Source organism: Pinus tabuliformis, chromosome 8 (assembly GCF_031772625.1).
Source record: "Pinus tabuliformis cultivar Carrire ecotype Pingquan chromosome 8, CPIR1, whole genome shotgun sequence".
NCBI lineage: Eukaryota > Viridiplantae > Streptophyta > Pinopsida > Pinales > Pinaceae > Pinus > Pinus tabuliformis.
The window spans coordinates 1,022,660,887-1,022,685,929 of NC_142294.1; positions in this window are offsets into that span (position 1 = coordinate 1,022,660,887).

The window sequence follows — 25,043 nt, forward strand, 5'->3', positions numbered from 1 at the left end:
CAGTGCCTTTTCCAAGCTGATTTTGAAGGCCTTCCCTTTCACCAAATTAGCTCCAAAATGGATTTTTGGAAAGCTATGTCTGTCTTCTTTCTAGGAAAAGTGGAATTTTTGGATTTGGTGTCCATTTTCCCCTTCAGAAATCAGTTCTCCCAAGACTGCTTCCTGTGGGTACAAAAAGTGGCAGAGAGGGTGCTTTTGAGGTGTTTTTTGCCCTTTAGGTGACCCAAACCGCCTCCAAAATTCATGAGATTTTCTGGGTTTTCATATTTTTCGATGAGGAAGCCAAAAATGTAAGCCATCCCTCAAAATTCCCAACCAGCTCAATGCACAACGCCAGTGACGCTGCACATCAGAGCAAATTTCCTGTGTTTTGTAATTAAAATTTACAAAATGACAAAAATTTCTCCAAAATGCTTCAAAATTGGCAGGAGGTAAGCTTATCAATTACTTTGCTGAGTTGAGGAAGATTCAACCAAGATTCTAAGTTTATCTTGTTCCTTTTTGGATTTTAAGGCTCTTTTTAGCTTGGCCTTTAAGTTTCTTACCCTTGTCTTGCAAATCTTATTCCGAGCCAAGTAGTGATAAGCCATGTGGCACAACATCTTTTTCTCCTTGTTGGATTTCTCTAGCAGCTTCTCCAAGTGATTGTTCACCCTCTCTAACCATGATTCCCGGTCAGCATTGATTTCTTGCTCAAGGGATGTCAATTTTCCTTTCCTCCTTTTGGCTGCTTGCTTGTTTTCCCTTATGGTTTGTAGCTCCATGATTGTTTGTTTATCCTCCAATTGCTTGTTCTGTTGCTCAAGGTAGTTAATAATCCACTTAGCCCTCTCAAGGTTAAGTGATAAGGCATGGATGTCAGCTTCTTTCTCTCTAATGACCTCCTTGAGTCTTGAGTTTTGGGAAATAAAATAAGTATCCTCCTCCTAAATCAAAACAAAATCTCTCTCTTGACATTCAGAAGGCCCTTGATCATGCAATGGTTGCTTCCCTTTATCCTGTTCCTGCTCTGCTGAAGAAGAAGGCAAAGCCCTTTTCACCCCAGGTGAAGATAACATTTTCTTATTGGCCGGTGAAGAAAACGAGACCCCTTCCACCCCAGGTGGAGATAATACTCGTTTGTTAGTTGCAAAAAGTTTTCTTGTCCCCTTTTGATAAGTTATAAACAGAGGAATGTGAGCCTCTTCAGTTTTGCTTTCATGCTCTCTTTGTTGCTCGGAAGGTCCACCTTCCTCTTGAGGTTCTGCAAAAATTTGAGGCCCTTTGAAGATCTCATGGGCAATGAAGGTTTCCCATGGCACTCCCAACTGATTGAGCTGATGCACAACAATAATCTTGATAAAAACAAAGTGATAAATACTATTAAACTGTTGTGGGTATGGTTTCCTCTTTGCAAGCACAATCATACTCTCTATATTTTTGCAAATGAAGTATGGAGTACTCATCATTCTAACCCTGGTAAAATGCATAAGCAATCTGATATGATAAGCATAGAGTTTGGAGAACCTTCCTTCACATGTGAAGTATTTGATGATGAGTTTCATTAGTGGAACATACCAGTCCTCCAAAAACTTGAAAGGAAACACCCTGCCCAATTTACTGTGATATTTGGCTTTAAAGTAGCGCTCACAGTGTTGTTTGCTGATATTTTGTCTTTTGTTCCACCTTTCCCCCACATTTGGCATCCTAGTTGCTTCTGTAATAATGGTTGGTGAAAGAGTAAAATTGATGCGAGCTAGCTGTACCATATTGTCCTCCATGTTGATGACAAATTGCCTAGCTAATTCATGATGATACTTAACCCTCTCAACCATCTCACAAAAATCAAAGCAAGATTGGTATCTGAAACAAGCGGTGGCAAGAGGACAAGCAAGAAGTTGAGCAATGCTAATAGGCTCCTCTCTGATTATTTTCCCACCCTTGTGAGGTCTCCTAGGATGTACATTCTTGTCTATTGAACTGTCACTTTGTGTTTCTTCTTCATAGCTTGAGTCATTGTTTCTTGCCATAGTGCTTGTCTTAGGAAAATGATGAGATGAAGGTATGGTGGAAAAATGATGATGAAAGAGGGATGAAATAGGTCAATGGTGATGAGTATGAAGAGATTTTACTCTTGGGAAGTGAATTTAGGGAATGAAGGGAACAATTTTGGGAAATGAGGGTTTAGTGAGGGAATTAGGGTTTTGATAAGGGAATTAGATATGGGAAAATGGGATAACTGGAGTGTTTTAGGGTAATAAAAGAGTGAAAAGGGGTTTAATGATGTTTTTGTGATGATGGAATGAAATTTTCACTATTAAATGGAAAAAAGTAAGGATAAACTAGGGTTTCAATTTAGACTTGTAAAATTCATGAAGAACACAAGATTGAACTCAAATTAAGCCTTGGGAGGATGATTACTTACTTGTAAAATGCAAATATAGCAAATTTGAGGGTTATGGCATGATTTGGAATGATTTAGATAAATCTGGACTGATGCGCAATGCCCTCCTGATGTGTAGCGCTAGTTCAAAATAACACTTCAATTTTTCCTCTGATGTGCAGCGCTGGACCAAGTTGCCTTGAAAAACAGGGTTTTGTCTCCTTGGCTCCCAAATCATGATTTTTTCTCTCTAAGAATATTTTTTCACAATGAAATGATAAAGAGGACCTCCTTCACTTTAAATATGAATGACTTTAAATTTTTACTCATCTCAAACCCACTTTTCTAATGTCAAAGTCACTTTTGGTTTTGAACTCTGTTTTTCCATTGAAATTGACTTTTCTCAATCATTTGATAACTGATGCATTTGATGCTTTTCTTTTTAGTCTACAATGGCTGGAGTTGGAAAGGTAAGCTAGGGCAGCAGCTTGAACTTATTACATATAGAAAAATTAAGACTACATAAACTTTTGTACATAGAAATAAAAACTCTGTTTTTATGTCAAAACATAGTTTTGAGGTAAAAACCCTTTATGAAGCAAATCATTAGTGAAATTTGTGATTTTATGAACTTATTAGACATCTTCATGTGGCTTCTGACCTCTTATTGAGTTTTTGAATACCATCGTGGGAAACCCTAGACCTAATGAGACCTAAAACCCTAAAATTGTTTTTTTGCAAATGTAATAACAAGAAATGACTATAAATGACCTAAACTTGTTAAAATGGGCCAGCAGGTAAAGACCATGAGGGAAATTTTGATAATGAACCACTACCATCAGTTGATCCATGATCCTAATGTAATGCAGCTGATCGGATGGGACACATATTATGCATGCAAAAAGAAAAATTTTGATCACTGATGGAGGGATGAAGATACTGACACTAACAGCTGCTGACAAGGTAGCCTTGGTCGTTGATGGCATCCCAGAATGAGTTCCAAGTGTGTGTGACTGAAAGAAATGAGTTCATACTTTCATCCTTCTCCTCACAGTAGGTTTCCCACCTATTCTTGATGTGGGGGGCTACTTTGAGAAGTGCAAAGGTGATCTCTTCCCGGCTGGAAAAATCATGAACATAAAAATATCCTTCTAACATATTTAACCATTTATCTGCAACAACTGCATCTATCTGACCCTTAAATATGGGAATGTCAAAGTTAACTTGTACCTTAAAGGGTGTGGCACTTCCAGAGTAGCTGCTGGAAATAGACGCGTCGCCCTTGGGTAGTTGCTGAAGGATTGGGGCAAAGTTGTCCATCATTGCATTCCTTCATCCCTCGAGGGCTTCCTCGAGCAAGATTTTGATAGGATATCTTGCCCCCTCATCATTATTTTCATCCGCCATGGGAGGCCGACGGGATTTTTGAGGTTGGTCTTGCAAAGGTTCAAACTAGTTCAAGCCTTAACTCCTTATATCTTGACCTCGTTGGGGACATGCAAAGAAAAACAGAAAAAGTGCAAACTGCTCCAATACCACTGATCTAGATTTACACAGGAATGCAAAAAATTATAGATATAACCATAAATACAAGGATGCAGTAGAAATAACACTTCATTTCATTAATATCAAATACTGAAATATGCTTACAAACATAATGGAAGGCTAGCTTGGGCGATGGTAGCTTATCTCTGAGAAGAGATGTGGTGGTTACATGCCTTTGAACTCCGTTACAATGAGGCTCAAGTGCCTTTTTATTATTGAACAATAAGAAAAAACCCTAAACAACCAAAAACGTAACCCGAGGAGATGTAACACCAAGAGTTTATGGGCCCCGTTGGGGTGAGTTGGATAGCCAACTTCTTGGGGTTGCGAATTGGTCATATTATCTCTGTTTGACGCGCATCATAACCTGTTGGAAAGATCTTTCCAAGGAATATGATGGAAAAGATGATTCTAGGAAAAAAATCACTGGTGTTGGATTGCCAAAAAAACGTCGTTTAGGGCCTCAAAATGGTTTCAGAAGTTTAGGACCTGAAAAACTGCTAAAAATAGTAAACTGAGCTATAATTAAGGAAACTGAAAAATTGAACCAAAAAATGGTGGGTGTCCAAGTGGGATTGGTGGGTGGCCAGCAATATTCACATGGATCATTCCTTCCCCCTTAGGAGGCAATGGTCCCCATTGCGTTGAGTTCCTCCATGAGATGAGGAAACTTGTGCTGAAATTGGTTCGTGGTGAGCCACTTGCCATGGTGAAGGAGATGGCTTGCTTTAACAAATTGATATAGTTGGATCTTCTGCTAGAGAGTGTTCTTGATCTACATGTTGATGATCCATTCAGTTGTGGCTTGCTCGATGCAATCTGGATTTAACTATGTAGGTGTGAGTTGTTTTGCAATGTCTGATGTGTTTAGTAATGGTGGGAAGTATGGTTGAAGGCGGTCCACATTGAACATTGGGTGCAGGCCAAGGAAAGGGGGAATGTTGAGCTCAAATGCATTATCACCCATAGCCTTGGTAATGGTGTAAGAACCTTATCAGGGTTGTATGAGTTTACAATATGCTCTAGTAAGGTGTTCCTTCTACAAATGCAACCAGACTTTGTCGCCCACCCAAAAATTATGTGGCACCCGATGTTGATCATGTCGCTGCTTGTACTTGGCATTTGATTTCTCCAAAATGTCATGGACCTACTAGTGGATATGTTGGATGTGCTCAATGAAGCTTTTTTCTTTATCGACTTCCGACTGGACATGAGATGAATCTGCCTAAGTAGCTACAAATGGTATGGACACATCAATATGGGACATAGTGGCTAGAATCCCAAGCCCACCTGAAAAGGGTTGTGGCCAGTAGAGCTGTGGAGAGACCGATTATAGCTGTGCTAGACGTAAGGAAGGCTCTCATCCCACGTGCGTGGATTCTTTGAGTTGTACATGCATAGAATGTGTACGATCATCCTGTTGATGACCTCTGTCTGGCCATCAGTTTGGGGATGGAATGTTGTGGACTTAGTGAGCTTGGTGTCCAGCATCGCCGAGATACTGGACCAAAATGTATTGAGGAACCTGTTGTCCTGATTTTAGATGATATACTGTGGGATCCCAAGCATTCATTCAAATAAGAGTTTAACAATGGCTTCTGTTGCGATATTCTTCTTGCAGGCCACCAGAATGGCCATCTTCGAGAATCTGTTGACGACCACAAAAACATAGTCATTGCCATGCTTAGTAGAAGGAAGGCTCGACATGTAATCCATAGAGATGGATTCCCAAGGTCGACTAGGGGTAGGCAACGGAGTATAGAGGCCTTGCTTCTTATTGATCAGTTTGGAAATGGTGTAGGCAGTGCAATATTTGATGTACTTCTCGACATCCATTCAAAGATTCATCCAGTAGAAATACTTCTGTAGTATTGCGACTATTTTCTCGACCTCGAACTACCCAGCAACCCAACTATAGTGTGCTTCCCAAATAATCTTGGCTCGCTCACTTGAAGGAACACAAAGATGTCCCAGGTGGCATAGTAGGGAATCTTGGAGGTGAAAATATGGAACTTGCTGACCCTCCAAGGGAATCTGGTATGTGTGGATGAACTCTAGGTCGCTTTTGTAGAGAAGTGGCCAATCACAAGTATCGTGCCCACAAGAGTTGAGCATTGTGGTTAATGCCATGATTGGTGGTCAGCTGAGGCAGTCTACAACATTATTGGTGCTACCCTTCTTATACTTGATATTAAAATGGAACTGTTGCAGGTATGTGGAACACTTTTGATGGTGATCATTATGCAACTTCCCTTGCATCTGTATGAACTGCGGGGGTCGGTGTTATGTGTGGATGATCGTTTCCTTCCCCAAAATGTAATGCTTCCATTGTTAGCAAGCCTGCACAATGGAATACATCTCTTTATCATAAGTGGGATACTTTCAGACTATGTCTGAAAGTGTCTCACTGTGATATGCCACTAGATGCCCCTGTTGAGTAAGGACTGCCCCAATAGCATAGTTAGAGGCATCTGTCTCGATCTCAAATGACTGTTGCAAGTCTGGTAAAGTGTGCACTGATGTAGAGAAGAGGTGATGTTTCAACACTACAAATGCCTTCTATTGAGATTCAAACCAAAAGAATTTTGCTTTTGCTCCTCCCTTGGTGACTTGACTCAAGGGCCAAGTGATATGAGAGAATCCCAACATGAACCTGCGGTAGAAATTGGCAAGACTGAGAAAGCTACGGATCTCTGTCAAAGTGGTTGGGGCTGGCCAATCCCAAATGACTTGGATCCTAGATGGATCTACATGCACCCCTCGTTCATCAATAATGTATCCCAGATACTGAACCTGGGTCATGCCAAAAGTGCATTTCTCCAAATTGGCACACAGCTTGTGTTGCCGCAATGTTTTGAGAACTTGTCGGATGTGGTGGAGGTGCTCTTCCAAACTCTAGTTGAAGACCATGATGTCATCCAAGTATACAACTACCAATGAGTTGGTGAATGGCCGCAAGATGTCATCCATCAGCCTCATGAAGGTTGCAGGAGCATTCGTCAACCCAAAAGGCATAACCAACCATTCAAAAAGGCCCTCCTTGGCTTTGAAGGCAGTCTTACACACATCGGAGGGTTCGATTAGTACCTGGTGATAGCCGGACTTCAAGTTGTTCTTGCTGAAATATTCCCCCCCTTCAGTTGGTCTAGAAAGTCGCCAGTCCATGGGATTGAGTACCTATTCCGGACAATGATCTTGTTCAGCGCCCAATAGTCAATACAGGGTCTCCAAGTCCCATCCTTCTTTTCTACCAACACGATTGGGCTCCCACAGGGCAATGAACTCAGATGGATGTGACGTTTCTATAACAACTGCTAAATCTACCTCTTGATTTCATCGTTTTCCAGAATGAAGCGCCGATATATTGGTCCACTGGGCAGCGGTGCACCTGGGGTCAAATTGATGGAGTGCTTGACCTGACAGTGTAGAGGCACCCCTGTGGGGGAGGTGAAGATACCCTCGTACTCCTCCACGACCTTGTCCATCTATTGTTGTTGTGTGAAGGTGCCCTATTTGGAGGTCGCAGCCACCATCTTCTTATTTCTCTAAGGGTGTATCATTTGGAAAACAAATTTCCCGGTTTTGGAAATGAGCTTACTACATTGTTTTGCAGTTACCAAAGAGATGGCTGTATGTGGTGCTACCTTCGGTATCTTGTACATTTTATTTCCCAAAGTAACAATAACAACATGAGGCCTTGACTCATACACAACATGTCACTTCCACAAGTATGGTTGGCCTAATAATACATCAAAAACATCAAGGGGAGCAATGTCACATAATAGCTCATCCATGAAGGGCTTGATGTTGTATGGAAGGTGACATTGCTGGCTCACGTGAAGATCCTGTCCTTGGTGAAGCCACCCGATGGTGTACGGTTGTGGATGTGTTGTGGTTGGTAAGCCCATCCGCTTCACGACCTCTGTTGAAATGAGGTTCTTTTGGCTCACGTTGTCGATAATGAACTATAGTGGGGATCCATTTACCCACATATGAGAGTGGAAGAGGCGCTCGTCCTCCTCTGGATATTTGGGTTCCTCCTTCTGGATCTTTGTGGTGGCAACAATGGCGTTATACTCTAAATCGATACTCTGCTTCCCTTTTTCATTGCCCTTGTCGGGTTCTGACTTAGAGTCGTAACATGCATCTGATTCTGAAGCCTTTAGCTCAGCCACCAGTGACTGCTTGGCTCGACACTCACTTGTGTTGTGAATGGATCTCTTATAGAACTTGTAGGTTTTAACCCCATACAGAAATTACCTGCATACGAATTCTAAAATACAGAAAATAAACAATGCGAGAGCATAACACATAAAACACATATACACAGAGATTTTCCCCTGGATCCCAAAACTGGGACTACTAGCTTGATTTTTCATTATGTTCCTTTCAATGTTATAATACATATTTATACATGCCGAAGCATCCAATACCATGGACAGAAAACCATCACGTCTAATACCATGGACCGAAAACCATCGCGTCCAAAAACATGTGCAAAAATCATGCACAAAACCATAGGTGGGTCCGCCCATCCTAACATAGGGTCCAAAACCAAAATTTTCCCGGGCGCTGCCCTGGACCCTATAAAGTGGGGTTATGGGTGCGCCTCAAACTCCCTGTGAACCCCCCCCCCCCCCCTACACAATCGGCGCAACGAAGGGGGGCTCCATCCCCCTCTAACCCTCCGGTTAGCTACGTGGGCTAGTCGTGGAAAGAATATAACACAACCCAACATTCTCCCACTTGTTGTTTTCTTTCCATAGGGGGCCACAAGAGAGCTTAGTCATTTTTCCAGCCCTGAAATGCCCATTGTTTCTCTACACCAAGGGAACTTATCAGAGCTCATAGATTTTGTCAATGCATCTGCAATATTCTTCAAAGTGTCCACCTTTACCAACAATGCCTTTTTGTCTTCTATCATATCCCTTACAAAGTGATACTGAACATCAATGTGCTTTGTATTTGAATGATATGCAGGGTTCTTTGCCAAGAAAATTGCACTTTGGCTGTCACAGTCTATCCTTATAGCTTCTTGTACTAACCCCATACTTGAACACAATCTTTGCAACCAAACTGCTTCCTTGCTTGCATGAGTGGCTGCCATGTATTCTTGTTATAGAGATTTTTGTGCCTAACAGCATGAAGCATGAAATGTCGATAATCTAAGGGATCCAAAGTCCCTAAACATGTTGTTCCTACCCCTAGAGGAACAAGGTCAGCAAACCACAACACTGAAAATCAGTTCTCCACTTGAAAACACTAAAAAACAAGCTATTTCTGGATCATGTCAGCTGCTCCACTGAGCATCTGCGCTAAATGTCAACTGCTCCACTCTGTACCCGCGCTGAATGTCAAAAGCAATGAAGGCTACCTGCGCTGGGCGAGATTGGCCAAGTGGCACAGTCATTCTGCAAGGTGTCAAATCCCCAGGAAGCTTCCAAAATGACACTTGGATCAGGGAATTCGCCTTGTGATGAGTAAGAGGATCTAGATCTCCAAGTGGAAGCAAGAAACTCCAAGTGGACTCAAGAACTGAAGTATAACTGAAGTGGGAGAGGACACTAGTCAGCTTCATGCCAGCCTCAAGCTGACTCATCCTTTCTCCAAAACTCCTATATATAGAGCTCTCTCATGAGGTCTAGGGAGGCTGGAATCTTGTGAATGTAAGGAAGTGCTGTTGGTTTGTGCATAGAACTATTGGGTGATTTGCTTGAAGGAGGTGAAGAGGAGATTTCTTTCTGCTGGGAGGTGTTGCTGGATTGGGCCTATTATGGTTGTAACACTCTCAGAACTTTACTTCTTCCATTAATAAAGCATTTGAGGTTCTTCTATATGCATGTGTCTCTGTGGCGTATTGATACTTGTATATTTGATTTATCCTAATCCTTGAATCAATTATGGATGTATGCTTCTTGTAGTTTCCCTTTCTTGTGCTTTTGCAGGATCTTTGTGTAGCTGGGCCAGTGAAAGAGCAAGGAGCTGGGAGAAAGCAGCAAAGAGGGAAGATTGGATCAATCATTAGCGGAAGACAACGGTTAGTGGATCTCTTTCTCCTCTCTCTTACATCTCATAAAGAAGTAATCTTGAATAGCTTTGCTTTGATTGTTGCTGAGGTACTATCACCCTTAGAGTGGGATAGGGTCATTCCGTATTGGATACTTTTCCCAACAACAAATTGGCGACTCCGCTGGGGATCGTATCTTGTTGGTTGTTTGTGTTTTTTGCTATTCATTTCATAAACAAAGGGAGTACCGAATCAAACTGCATTTGGATCTTTCAAATGCAAAGTAGAGGGCAACTACTCTAGCTCAGTTTATGGGCAAGTTTATGATTTGAAGAGCTAATCCACAAGGACTCTAATAAGCTATTAGTGATAGCTTTTCATCCTCCTTGTCATCCCTTAGTGTGTCCTTGACTGATAGCTTCTGATTTGAGCAAAAACTGTGAATTTTTGAGCAATCTGTGACCCGGAAACCAAGAGAAACGAAAGTTTCGTTCTTCAGTGCAGGCTGTACAAAGGCTGTCTGCATTTCAGCGCAGTTCCCGAAGGGGCTACCTGCGCTGAAGGTCAAACAGACAGTGTCCCACCTGCGCTGGACCAGTCTTGCTTTGTGCTACTGGGGTTTCCTGCTGTTTCTTGCCTTGTTTTCACTCTTGTTTTGCTGCCTGTTACCAGTCAATGTGCCTATCTGAAACCAACTTTCCTTGCCACTATTCCACCTCAGTTGTATAAAGAAACTGTGTTTGTTCTTTGTGTATTTCTTATATCATTTACAGTTTCCCATAACGAAAGTGAACTAGTCTTGCTGTGACCTCTTAGATCTAGACCTGTGATAAAGTGTCGTTTTGATCTTAAGAGTTAGTTTGTTTGTTGTTCATAGCTGATTGAGCTTTTGCTTTCGTCATTTGGTTTGAGTTTATATATTTCTAGTGTCGAAACAAGTAAATCTTAAGGTGTCTTTTGATTTTGGACAAGCTTGTTTGCTTTCACTTGAAATTGAATTCAAAATTGTACAACAGCTTTCTTTTTTGCATTACGCCAGCATTAAGAAAGAGAAAAGAAATACTTGCATTATGCATGTGCATTATGACAGCTTGCATGTTGATTTAGGAAAAAGTGCATTAGTGTGTGCTCTATGATCTGTGTGAAAAGATGTTATCTTTCTTTTCCCTCAGTAGTTAAGATTTTCAAAGTTGAAAGATTGAAAAGCTTGCTTATCATCTTAGACTGCATTTAGGAGTGTTATCATACATCTCGTGGTGATCCATAAAGGCAAACTGCTAAACAAGATCAACCTTAAAATAAATTGAATTTACATAACAACGCATTGAAACATAACGCAAACACATAGAGGTCTAAGCTAAAGACGTGTTCCGGCGTCGTTAAACGTGATATCTTAGCGTTGAGTGGTTGGGTGATTCCTCCACGGTGAAGCGATAAGTATCAATACGGACTTGTGCTCCCACGTACCGTCGCGTATATATTGGGAGACCCCTATAGGAATAAAGCCTTTATCCAATAGGAAACTGTGTCGGCCGCCCTACTGATCGCAATGCAGTGAACACAGCATTCACGAAGATCGACCACTCGTACCGTAAAACGTATTCTGTGGTTTTGCGAAAAGTTTGGCACACCCTCTGCCTAGAACTCCAAAGCAGTTTCTTTTGGCCTTTTTCAAACTCTATAACTGAAAAAGTCCATCCGAGCATTTGTCACTTCGGGCTCGTTAAAACATCGAAGGAGACTAGAGTCATCTTTAGCTTTTTCTCGACTCTTAAAAAGTGAAAAAGCAAGTTTGTGTCTAAGCGTCGTTATAAAATTTATTTTAAACGGAACATAATGACCTCCTATTCCCGCGTTGATCTTAAGTTGAGAACATGGAACGCCCCAACCAAGGAATTCCACATGATGGAAATCCTAGTCCATTCTCCTCTTGGGGAGAAGTTGGTGCACCCCACATGGCCACATTGTCGCTTCTAGGACTGACAATTGGCCTGCCTATTTGGCTATTCTCAACCAATGTAGTTCAAACCACCATGGTTCCTGAACAGTCGAGTCAATAGTTAGATCAGTCTAGAGCTGCCCACCAGCCTTCTACTTCTTATAACTCTTCCTCCAATCCTTCATCTTCGCAGGGTAGAGCCGGCAAAAGCCAAGCTCCCATGGAGAAGAAGGAGAAGAGGAAGAAAGAGAAGAAGAAGAAAGAGCCTAAGGCGACTGGGAGCAAGCAAAAGACATCTGACAAAAATCCACACACAGCACAGACCGGGCCTAAATCGCCATGTGTCATATGTAGAGGAGATCACTTCCATAGAGATTGTCCCTGTATTCCCCGGATACTAAGGGACTGGTCCCCTCGTCTGCACAATTCGGGAGCATCAACCTCTGATAGCCATGTTGATTGCTTACCGTCAACCAGCGAAAGTGAAGGTTCAAGACAAAGAGGGGGAGCAAGATCCCCCTGCAGACTGTGTGAAGGCGATCACGCCATCCACCGTTGTCCCTTCTTAGATGAAGCGAAGAGAGTTTTGGAAGATCGCCCGGTTTCACCGTTGAGACTTCCTCCTGGATACAAAAAGCTCGTTCCAAGTCCTTCGTTGGTTGAAAATACAGCTGGCCCGCTCAAGTGGTCAGCTGAGGCGTCAGTCATTGAAAATGAACCTACTAAACCCAAACCAGACGAAAGTCTAAACGTCGATACGGCAGTTGACCCAGTTCTTCCTTCAGAGGTTTCATCCTCAAATGACACCGTCACTGAAGATTCATCTTCAAATGACACCCTCACTGAAGAGAATAAGGATGACACCATCCAGATTCTTTTCATCAACACAGATTCTGATGAGCATCAGGGCAATGCGCCCATTCCTTTATCACAAGAAGGAACATCGTCAGGGTCACATCCGGCCGTATATTTGGTCCCACCACCAAGCAACCTGGTTGTGTCCTTTGATTGGAACCAACTAGGCAGACCCCGGTTACCAGCCAGTATACCATTCAGAATCATAGTCCAAATCTACAGAATGGTAATGGCTGGAACTATCATTGATGAAGGGGCATCTGTGAGTATCCTTTCCTCTATTGCTTGGAAAGCACTGGGTTCCCCGGCGCTTTTGCCTGAGATGAGAAATCTCTCGGGTTTTGATAAAGGAACCAGTCGACCGTTAGGGATCCTCCCCAATGTGCCTGTTACATTGAAAGGGAAGACCGTTCAAACGAACGTGATGGTTGTTCAAGGACCCTTGGATTATAACCTACTCCTTGGACGAGACTATATATATTGCATGGGAGCTATAGTCTCCTCACTCTTTAGAGTAATGTGTTTTCCACACGAAGGAAGAATGGTCAAGCTCGTAGACCAACTTTCATTTCCAGGATCATGCATCGCAAATAGTCAGATACCAACCCTGAATGGTCTATTCACTCAAGAAATGTCTCCACCCCCAGTCCTCCTTCCCGATGAGTGCGAGTGATTCGAAAAGATGGGACTGGAACCCAGGGGGCATGCATCCTGGTCTGCTTTGGGCAGAGAAAACCTTGGGTATAGAGTAGATTTCCGCGGGAGAATATGACTAGTCCGTACCCCGTCCATCTAGGAAGAGGGGTTGTTCTGGAATAAGATTCTTTTGTCAAAGTTATGTGAGTGAAATAATCTGTTTTTCACCCACCTTTGTCTATTTCGGTAGACATCGCTGAAGAAGTGTTCAGTTTGAAAGATTAACAAGGCAATCTTTGGGTAACCTGAAAGAGGTAGGCCTTTCCCGGTTGAACGATTGTTCTACCTGCAAATTGAGGGGTAACCTTGAAATCGTACTTTATACCTGGGGGCATGCAACCTTTTGGAGTGCAAGTAAGGGGCGACTATTTATTTTTTTAAATTTTTAGGTCCTCCCTTTAAACCTGTAGGTCTAACCCTTTAAACTCGTAGGATTAGCCGTTTCCGAACTTGCATAAAGAAAGGATATGGAGCATAGCTTCGTGAGATAAAGCTCCATAAAAAATAGCTATCTCACAGGAGACATTCCTATCTTACGACTGGTATAATCGAGCAGTTTTACCGCGGAATTTATGCTCGTTAAAAAATAGAAAAGCGAGATCCGAGCAGTTTTAACGCGGAATTCATGCTCGTTAAAAAATAAACATAAGCATTGAGCAGTGTTTTGGCGCATTCAAGCTCATTAAAAAATGAACCCATCTCGGTAAATAACCACTGTGATCGTAAATTTATTAGCCATAAAAAGCCTTGGTCATGTTTACACCCGCCACCTCCATTTCATTTGGCCAATCGTTCACCTCCATATGATTGTTTACCCATTTTGAGGAACAGCTGCGAAGAGTGATTTCACTTAGCCATCCTTGTGACACTGCCGTGATTGGAAAATTCCAACCTGTACCTGGAATCTGCTGCTATCCCTGTTTATCACTCATTCCTCAAAAGATGAGTCTTCTTTGAGCTCTTTTCATCTGACTCGTAAAAAATGAAAAGTTTGCCGAGTTTTGGCCTTCCAGCTCATTAAAAGGACTGGAAGAGCTATCCCTCCTCTAGATTTTAATCTTTTTGGACCTGAGGGATTATTACACAAAAAGGTCGAGCGCTTGTTTTATTCGTCTCGTTAAAATTATCGAAAACTCATCCCTTCTGTATTGTTTTATACTTTTTCGTACTTAAGGGATTAGATGACGAAAAAGGAATTTTGGAGTTAACTTTCTGTACCTTTTCAGACTCTCTAAAAATGAAAAGGACCGAGTTTTCCTTGTCGTTAGACTCGTTAAAATGATTAAATAGCGACAAACTTGTCTTTAGACGAGAACGAGTTTCCCTATCGCTAAGCTCGTTAAAACATAGCGATGGGCTTGCCCGAAGGGCAGGTTATAGAACAAGCATATGTTATCCTCCTCAAGCTTGACAAGAATAAAGAGGTACTGGTCAGAAATGACTGGGGAAAAATTGGGAGAACCTCAAAGCTTTAATGGTAGCAATTCGCTCTTGAACATGACACTTTGTCCTCCGTATCACATCGGGTTGGGTTGTTTCATTCACCGGTCTCATCACCATGGTCCTCACCAAACCATCCACATTTGGGGTAATGCTACCGATCCATCACATCAGTGTCGTTATATGTTCAAGAGATGTTGTTCAGAAAGAGTCAACAGTGTCCCATCCACTGCCATACATTATCCTTCATCCACTCATGATCGCCACCCTGAATCATATTTCACAGATCGTTTCCACCTCCACTAAAATCATTAGCTCCGTTCCGTGTCACTGATGTGGGATTCATTAAGGCCCTCCTTTGACGGATCGCTTCTTGTCGACTTCAGCTCATTATCCAAGAAGTTGATCTAGGAACAACCCCCCCCCCAGTACTTTGAAGCTTGCATGCCTCAATGGCAAGTTTCTCACTTCCGGCGACAGGTATACATCAATGACCTTCGACCAGAAGATTTTGCGTGGTGTTCGACGCCAATTCCTTTATTCACACCACGTGAATTGTACTGCAGTACCTTGAGGGTCATTATCATTATCGGTGATTCCTCTCGCGCTTGTTAACGGTTTACGTTATTGACCGGTAATCAAGCGATGTCTTTCCATGTTCGACTTCAGCGCAATTCTCACATGGATCGACTTGTACTTAGAGTGAAGATCGAACGAGTTTGAAGACCCCGGATCTAGTTTCATCCATCCGGGCTGCGATATATATATTCAGGATATAAAGACATTTGTTATGTACATCATTGCAGCAAATGATCATCCTACTCAAAGGATGATAATTTCAGCAGAGAATTATCAGTCTACCACCAGACGATCGTCTGTTCTATGTACCAAAATGAATTTATAAAGCTGAGCATGGGAATGCCCGCCTCAGCTAGATCATGAAAGAATGAAAAAAATAATGTATTGTATTGTATTTTATTACAGGGCACCTCTCAGCGATTGAATGAACTTCGGATCCTCCTGATAAAGCATTTCACCCGATAAACGACCTCATACTTTAGGGGGCAACTGTTATAGACATTTTTGTGCCTAACAGCATGAAGCATGAAATTTCGATAATCTAAGGGATCCAAAGTCCCTAAACATGTTGTTCCTACCCCTAGAGGAACAAGGTCAGCAAACCACAGCACTGAAAATCAGTTCTCCACCTGAAAACACTCAAAAACAACCTATTTCTGGATCATGTCAGCTGCTCCACTAAGCATCTGCGCTGAATGTCAACTGCTCCACTCTGTACCTGCGCTGAATGTCAAAAGCAATGAAGGCTACCAGCGCTGGGCGAGATTGGCCAAGTGGCACAGTCATTCTGCAAGGTGTCAAATGCCCAGGAAGCTTCCAAAATGACACTTGGATCAGGGAATTCGCCTTGTGATGAGTAAGAGGATCTAGATCTCCAAGTGGAAGCAAGAAACTCCAAGTGGACTCAAGAACTGAAGTATAACTAAAGTGGGAGAGGACACTAGTCAGCTTCATGCCAACCTCAAGCTGACTCATCCTTTCTCCAAAACTCCTATATATAGAGCTCTCTCATGAGGTCTAGGGAGGCTGGAATCTTGTGAATGTAAGGAAGTGCTGTTGATTTGTGCATAGAACTATTGGGTGATTTGCTTGAAGGAGGTGAAGAGGAGATTTCTTTCAGCTGGGAGGTGTTGCTGGATTGGGCCTATTATGGTAACACTCTCAGAACTTTACTTCTTCCATTAATAAAGCATTTGAGGTTCTTCTATATGCATGTGTCTCTGTGGCGTATTGATACTTGTATATTTGATTTATCCTAATACTTGAATCAATTATGGATGTATGCTTCTTGTAGTTTCCCTTTCTTGTGCTTTTGCAGGATCTTTGTGTAGCTGGGCCAGTGAAAGAGCAAGGAGCTAGGAGCAAGCAGCAAAGAGGGAAGATTGGATCAATCATTAGCGGAAGACAACGGTTAGTGGATCTCTTTCTCCTCTCTCTTACATCTCATAAAGAAGTAATCTTGAATAGCTTTGCTTTGATTGTTGCTGAGGTACTATCACCCTTAGAGTGGGATAGGGTCATTCCGTATTGGATACTTTTCCCAACAACAATTCTGCCTCTGTAGTTGATAGTGCCACTACAAATTGTTTCTTACTCATCCAACGGACTGTACCTCCAAATAGGTTAAACACATACCCACTTGTAGATCTTCTCTAATCCAGATCTCCAGCCTAGTTTGCATAAAAAAAACCATGAATATCCAACACTCTGTCCAATCTTGGTCTTCCTTGGTAGCACAAACCATAATCACTAGTGCCACACAATTACCTGAAAACCCGCTTCACTGCTGTCCAAGGCTCCTTTCCTAGTTTTGACATAAACTTTCTCAATACTCTCACTGCATGTGCAATGTCTGGTCTAGTACAGACCATTGCATACATCAGGCTACCAACTACACTTGCATATGGAACATGGGACATGTCCTCTTCCTCTTGTGTCTTGGGACACTATTCAGTAGATAACCTCACACCTACAGGAATAGGAACCTTCATCGGTTTACTATCTTGCATATTAAACCTCTGCGATATTGTCTCGACATACTTCCTATGGTTTAACCAGAGTTTCCTCTTTGCCAAATCTCTTTTAGTTTCCATGCCCAAAATATAGTTTGCAACACCAAGATATTTCATGTTGAATTTGGAGGACAATTGGGTCTTTAAATCCTGGATAACTTCTTTGTCATTTCCAATAAGCAGCATATATTCCACATACAAGGCCAGATAAATAACACGGTCACCAATTAATTTAAAATACACACAATGATCTGCATTGCTTCTAGTGAAGCCAAGTCCTCGTATAAGTGTATCAAATTTCTGATACCACATCCTTGGTGACTGTTTTAACCCATACAGAGACTTCTTTAACTTGCATACCAGTTCTTTCTTACCCTTCACTGCAAAGCCTTCAAGTTGCTTCATGTAGATCTCCTCTTCCGGATCTCCATGAAGAAATGCTGTCTTCACATCCATTTGTTCTACCTCAAAATCAAAAGAAACAACAACAGATAAAAGTAACCTAATAGAAGTTGCCTTGGCAACAGTAGAAAAAATATCACCAAAATCAATTCCCAGCACCTGGGAATAACCTTTTGCTACCAATCGAGTTTTGTATTTCTCCACCTTTCCTTCTGCATTTGTCTTCTTCTTGAACACCCATTTGCTACCAATGGGTTTCCTTCTAGCCGGCAACTCCACCAGATACCAAGCCTCATTTTTTGTGCAAAGATGCCATTTCATCAACCATGGCATCTTTCTAGAGTTTGCCATCCTATGCATCTACTGCTTCCTTCACATTTCTAGGATCATTGTCAGTAATAGATAAAGAAAAATTTGAACAGAAAGCAGATGGATTATACCTTTTTGGCTGCTTTCTTTCTCGAACTGATCTTATCACACTTGGATTTTGTGGCTCTTCATCTTCTGATTCCTCCTCTGCTACAGAGTCTAATTCTTCCTCCCTAACCTCAAACTCTATCTTCTTAGGTTCCTTGGTTGGACTTCATGTTTAATAATATATTTCACCTCTCTGAACACCACATCTCAGCAGTACACAACCTTCCGTGTGACTGCGTTCCAAAGCTTATGCCCCTTTAAACCATCCTTATACCCAATAAATATGCACTTTTCAAATTTAATATCCAACTTGTCGTTTCTCCTTTGGAACATGTACATATGCATCACATCCAAATACCCTCAGATGTGAAAGAGAGGGTTTCTTACCAGTCCATACCTCTTGTGGAGTCTTATCCTCCAACGCTGATGAAGGTGACCTGTTGACTAGGTAACATGCAGTATCCACCGCCTCTGCCCAGAATTCTTGTCCTAACCCGACACCACTGAGCATGCTTCTTGCCCTTTCCATCAACGTCTTATTCATTCTTTCAACAACTCCATTTTTCTGAGGTGTATATGGAGTAGTCTTTTGTCGTGATATACCACACTTCTTATAGAATTCTTCAAATTCCTTGCTGCAAAACTCTCCACCATTATCTGTCCTCAGCTCCTTTATCTTCTTCTCTGTCTAATTTTCCACGAGAGCCTTAAATTCTTTAAACCTATAAAATGCTTCAGATTTCTTCTTAAGGAAATGTATCCATATATTCCTTGAGAAGTCATCTATAAATGATACATAGAACACAGACTTACCCAGTGATGGAACCTTCACAGGTCGAAACACATCACTCTGCACAAGTTCTAATTTCTGTTTCTCCCTCTTACTACCAGAGGGGAAATTCACCTAATTCTGCTTCCCATATACACAATTTCACAAGAAATCAAAATCCAGAGAGCTATTACTCATACCTTCTACCATACCTTTACCATGAAGTATTCGAAGGCCCTTCTCTCCAATATGTCCAAGCCTTTGATGCCACAACATGGTCTTCTCTCCAGAGACCACTAGATTTTCTGCTCCACTTTCAGGAACCACAGAACTATTGCGCCCATCAATAACAGTGCTACCTTGCAGCTTATACAGAGTTCCAATCCAAAATCCCCACATCAATACCAGTGCTCCTCGAACCATTTTGCAGGTATCCTTCTCGAACACTGTTTTTACACCTGCATCATCCAACTTGCTTACAGAAATCAAATTTCTAGCTAATGCAGGAATATACAGAACACTCAGAAGTGTTCTAACACTTCCACCTTGCAACTTCAACTTTACTTTTCCACGACCAATGATTCTAGCCTTCCTATCATCCCCTAAGAAGGCATCACCACCATCGTATTTATCATACTCGCAGAACCACTCTCTATGGGGAGTGAAGTGAAAGGTTGCACCTGAGTCAATCAACCATGCCTCATGATCTACATGTGTAATTGAAGAAGCCAAGTACACATCCCAACCTTCATCTGAGGTGGTTTTCACCTCTGCAGAAGGAGCATCATCAAATCCCTTTCCTTTATCTGGAGCTTTAGATTTGCAGTCCCTTTTGTAGTGCCCTTCCTTTCCGCATTTCCAGCACACCACCTTTACAGGTTTTCCTGGAGATCTAAATCTCCCTCTAGATTTAGATCTCCCACTCAATGATTTTTTTTTTTTTATGTTCTGGGATCATCCTCGTACAGACAAGGCATCACCATTCTGGCTCTCAATATTTTTCTGTCTCATCTCTTCCGTTAGCAAGGATGAGACTATTTCATCAAAATGCAAGGCAGTTGCATTGCTACCTATTGCAATAACCAGACTATCCCACGAATCTGGTAGAGAACACACAAACTGATGCACTTATCTTCATCTGAAATTTTAATATCAACATATGCTAACTAACTTACCACAATATTAAATGCGTTCATATGCTCTGTCACCAAGCCTCCATCTTTCATCCTCAGGTTATACATCTTTTTCCACAGGATCAGTTTATTCACCAGAGACTTAGATTGGTACAAAGTCCCTAACTTGTCCCACAAAGCCTTCATCATAGCTTCCCCTGATACATTCAACAATACTGAATCTGAGACACACAATCGTATTATTCTCTTTGCCTTCCGATCCAACTTCTTCTATTCTTCATCGGACACTCTCGTTGGTTTAGTACTCGGATCTACCGTGATCCACTAATCTTTACCCACCAACAGATCCTCCATCTTGAGTTTCCACAACTTAAAACTCTGACCATTAAATTTCTAGATCTCTATCTTTCCACTGCTCGCCATCTTCTTTCACCACCAGAATCAATCTCACAGATCTCCCACTGAATAGGGTCTACCACAGGCTTGAGCAAAACCCCTCAGTAAAAAAGGTGTCCCCTTGAAGCCAAAAATGTTCTGATACCAAATGTAGGTTTTAACCCCGTCAGAAATTACCTGCATACGAATTCTACAATATAGAAGATAACCAATGCGAGAGCATAACACATAAAACACATATACACAAATATTTTCCCCTAGATCCCAAAACCGGGACTACCAACTTGATTTTTCATTATGTTCCTTTCAATGTTATAATAAATATTTATACATGCCAAAGCATCCAATACCATGGACCGAAAACCATCATGTCCAATACCATGGACCGAATACCATCGCGTCCAAAAAACATGTGTGAAAATCATGCACAAAACCATAGGTGGTTTTTCCCATCCTAACATAGGGTCCAAAACCAAAATTTTTTGAGGCGCTGCCTCGGACCCCATAAAGTGGGGTTACGGGTGCGCCTCAAACCCCCTGTGACCCCCCCCCGCTACACAATCGACGCAACGAAGGGGGGCTTCGCCCCCCTATAACCCCCTGGTTAACTGCTTGGGCTAGTCGTGGAAAGAATATAACACAACCCAACAGAACTCACACCACATTCCTGTGTCCTTTTTCGGCTTTGTGGCATTGTCCTTTGCTTGTGCCTTTGGAGGGTTGTCTTGGGCCACCCCACCTTGGATTTTCCCTTTTTTTCTGCAATTTTGGGGCACCCTTCCCTTGCTTCAGATTCACAGGTCTTAAGTCTCACTTCTCCTGTTTAAACTTTTGCTCGATCTTGACCACATATTGGTATGTCGTGCTGAGCGAGGAGATGTCCAAGAATTCCATCTCATCTTGGATGTACTTGTGTAGGTAGCCGAGGTACTTGAGAACCAAATGCTTCTCAGAATCCTTGATACCCAACTTTGTGTGAAGAATATGAAAAACATTAGTAAACTCTGGCACATCTTGGTCCCTTCCCTATCACAACATTGTCAAGTTTATGTATTTATCCTTATAGCTCTTGACAGGGTAGTACTGCTCCTTGATGGCATCCCGGAACGAGTTGCAAGTGGGTGTGGTTGAAAATAGTAGGTTCTTACTTTCATCCTTTTGCTCACAGTAGGTTTCCCACTAGTCCTTGACGTGGGGGGATACTTTGAGAAGTGCAAAGGTGATATTTTCCCGGCTGGAAAAATCATGAACGAAAAATTATCCTTCTAGCAGATTTAACCATTTATCTATAATGTCTGCATCTATTTGACCCTCAAATATGGGAATGTCAAAGTTAACTTGTACCTTAAACGGTGTGGCGCTTCCAAAGTAGCTTTCGAAAGTAGGTGCGTCGCCCCTGGGTAGCTGCTGAAGGATTTGAGCAAAGTTGTCCATCATCGCGTTCCTTTGTTGCTTGAGGGCTTCCTCGAGCAAGATTTTGATAGGATCTCTTGCCTCCTCGTATTTCTTTTCATCCACCATGGGAGGCCACCGGGATTTGCGAGGCTGGTCTTGCAAAGGTTCGACTAGTTCAAGCCCTAACTCCTTATATCCCGACCTCGTTGGGTACATGCAAAGAAAAACAGAGAAAGAGCAGATCGCTTTGATATCACTGATCTAGATTTAAACAAGAAAACAACAAATTATATATATAACCATAAATACAAAGATGTGGTAGAAATAACACTTCATTTCATTTATATCAAATACTAAAATATGCTCACAAATAGAATGGAAATAAGACTAGCTCGGGCGATTGTAGCTTACCTCTGAGAAGAGGTGGCGGCTACACGCCTCTGAACTCCATTACAATGAGGCTCAAGTGCCTTTTTATTGGAACAATAAGAGAAAACCCTAAACAACCAAAACCCTAACCCGAGGAGATGTAACATCAAGATTTTATGGGCCCTGTTGGGGTGAGTAGGATAGCCAACTTCTCGGGTCGTGACTTGGTCATATTATCTCCCTTTGACATGCATCATAATCCGTGGAAAGATCTCTCCGAGGACTATGACATAAAAGATGATTTTAGGAAAAAAATTGCTGGCTATAGATTTCCAAAAAAACTTCGTTTAGGGCCTCAAAACGGCTCCAAAAGTTTAGGACCCGAAAAAATGCTAAAAATAACAAACTCTGCTACAATTAAGGAAACTGAAAAATTGAAAGAAACAATGGTGGGGTTCCAAGGGGAATTGGCGGGTGGCCACCAATATCCACCTGGATCATTCTCACTCTGAATTTTTCTTAGACTTACTGAAGAGTGCAAATTGCTTATCTATCTCTAATGAGGTCGAATACCTCTCTTTTATATAGTCTTTTAGTGAGGACCAAGGGCCTCTTGTGGGGCTGACTTAATGGGTTGGCCGACCCATCACTTGGTAGCTTCTAGATTTCATTTTTACATTTAAAATATTTATTTTACATCAATTCAAGAGCCCTTCTCAGGACTTTACATCATGACCTTGACTTTGACCTTGTCACAACCCTAGATCACACAAATGGGTGCTAAACATAAGACAAAATAATCAATGGGAAAGAAACTCGTTCTTGGATAAATAATTTTCTTTTGCAAAAATAAAATTTTCTTTTGAAAAGTACATTGATTACATTAAGTAATGGTACATAGACAATTATGAAGAGCGAATATGCGTAAGTATTCGCTGACAATTCATAACATTTCCACTCATGGATTTGGCAGTCTACATCCACCATCATTTGAGATTAATAATAGGCTTGAGACCTCTCATGTGGAACTTGATGTGGATGTTTTTGTGGTTATGGGTGTCCATAACATGACATGTAGTACTATCCCAATGGAAGGTGGGTCGAACTCTACATTTTTCCACTATTATTCCTATCCCTCTGTTGGAGTGGGATTAAGGATTGAGGAGCATAGAGGCTCATTACTTGTTCCAAAACCAAGACAAAATAGTCATTGGTATAGGAAAAGGCTCATCAAATCCCATGGGAATAATATTTCTCTTTTGTTAGGAAAGGGCATTTCTCTTTATCAAGTTGAGGAATTTCTCAACAAAACATTAGTCAGTATGTTCTTCAATTGATGTGTTAATATAGGTTATTTTTCTTTGTGTATGCAATAATTTGGGTTTCCTTTTCTCATATATAGTTCCATTAGTCATTTCACGTTGAGAGTATGGCATTGTTTTATCCTTTGGTATGAGGAGGGAGCATGGAAGATATTGGCCCAAACATGGTTAATGAATCATTGTTTTCCTAGGCTTATACTATGGCACCTTTTTTCTGATGTGTGGATATGTATAAATCATATAGTGTTTTGATTTGGATAAAATTTCCCAATATCCCACTTGAACTTTGGAATAATGTAGGTATTAAATCCATTGGAAATGCAATTATACCCTATATTATAGGTGATGATGGGTATGTAGAGAATAACTTGTGGTTAATGGCCCTCCTAAAAAAATATTCTGATTCAATCTCAGGCCTAAAATCGAAACAAAATATTAGATGGGTCTCAATAGAATCTTATTCTAGAATAGAGGTTGATACTTAAAACCATAGCCATTTGTGTAAAGGAGGAAATGGCTAAAAAATAATTCTATTTTCTTAAAATATGGCTACCCACCTGCAACAAATAGATCAGATGAAAGAATTTGAAATCCCAGTGTTTCCTTCTCAGATCTGTAAAGAGAAATAAAAGATATGATGACCCATGTTGTTCCACAATTTTTTAAGGGTGACAAGGTTTTAATGTTGAGATAAAGGAGGTATCCCCATGATAATATCATGCCAAATGTTGATATGATCATTATTTATTGGACACAAAGTTAGTTAAGATAAAGGAGGGAAAACAACATTGATAATCCTCTAGACTTGTGAACCTTTTCTAACTTCAATGACCTGATCAAGGCAATGACGTCACACTCCTATATTCTTCCTATGAATTATTTGATTCCACCAATCATACCTACTTGAAATAAGATACCAAAATAATTTATATTCAATTTCCAACTAAGGGAATATACCATGATTATATACCTGAAAGTTGATAAGGGCCAACCCTAACAAAGTCCTAAGACAAAAAAATGTATATGTAACCCAATGCATAAACGAGAAGGCAACAAATTGTTGATACATGTGGAGATCCAAGTAATGAATTTTGGATTAAACCCAAATTTCTAAAGGAATCCAAACATGAAGTTATGCTTGACAAAATTAAAGAAATTTTCCATATCTAAATTAAGGATCATCCACTTTTCCTCATTATTCCTACTAAAGAGGATAACTTCATGTATAAGGGCAATATTTTCCACAATTTGTGTCTTCCTCACAAAACCACCTCAGTTTTCTAAGATAATATTAGGGAGCATACTTTTTGATATATGAGAAATGATTTTAGACATGATATTGTAAGACACATTGCATTATGATATCATCTTGAATGTACAAAGGATGATGAAATTACCTATTTTG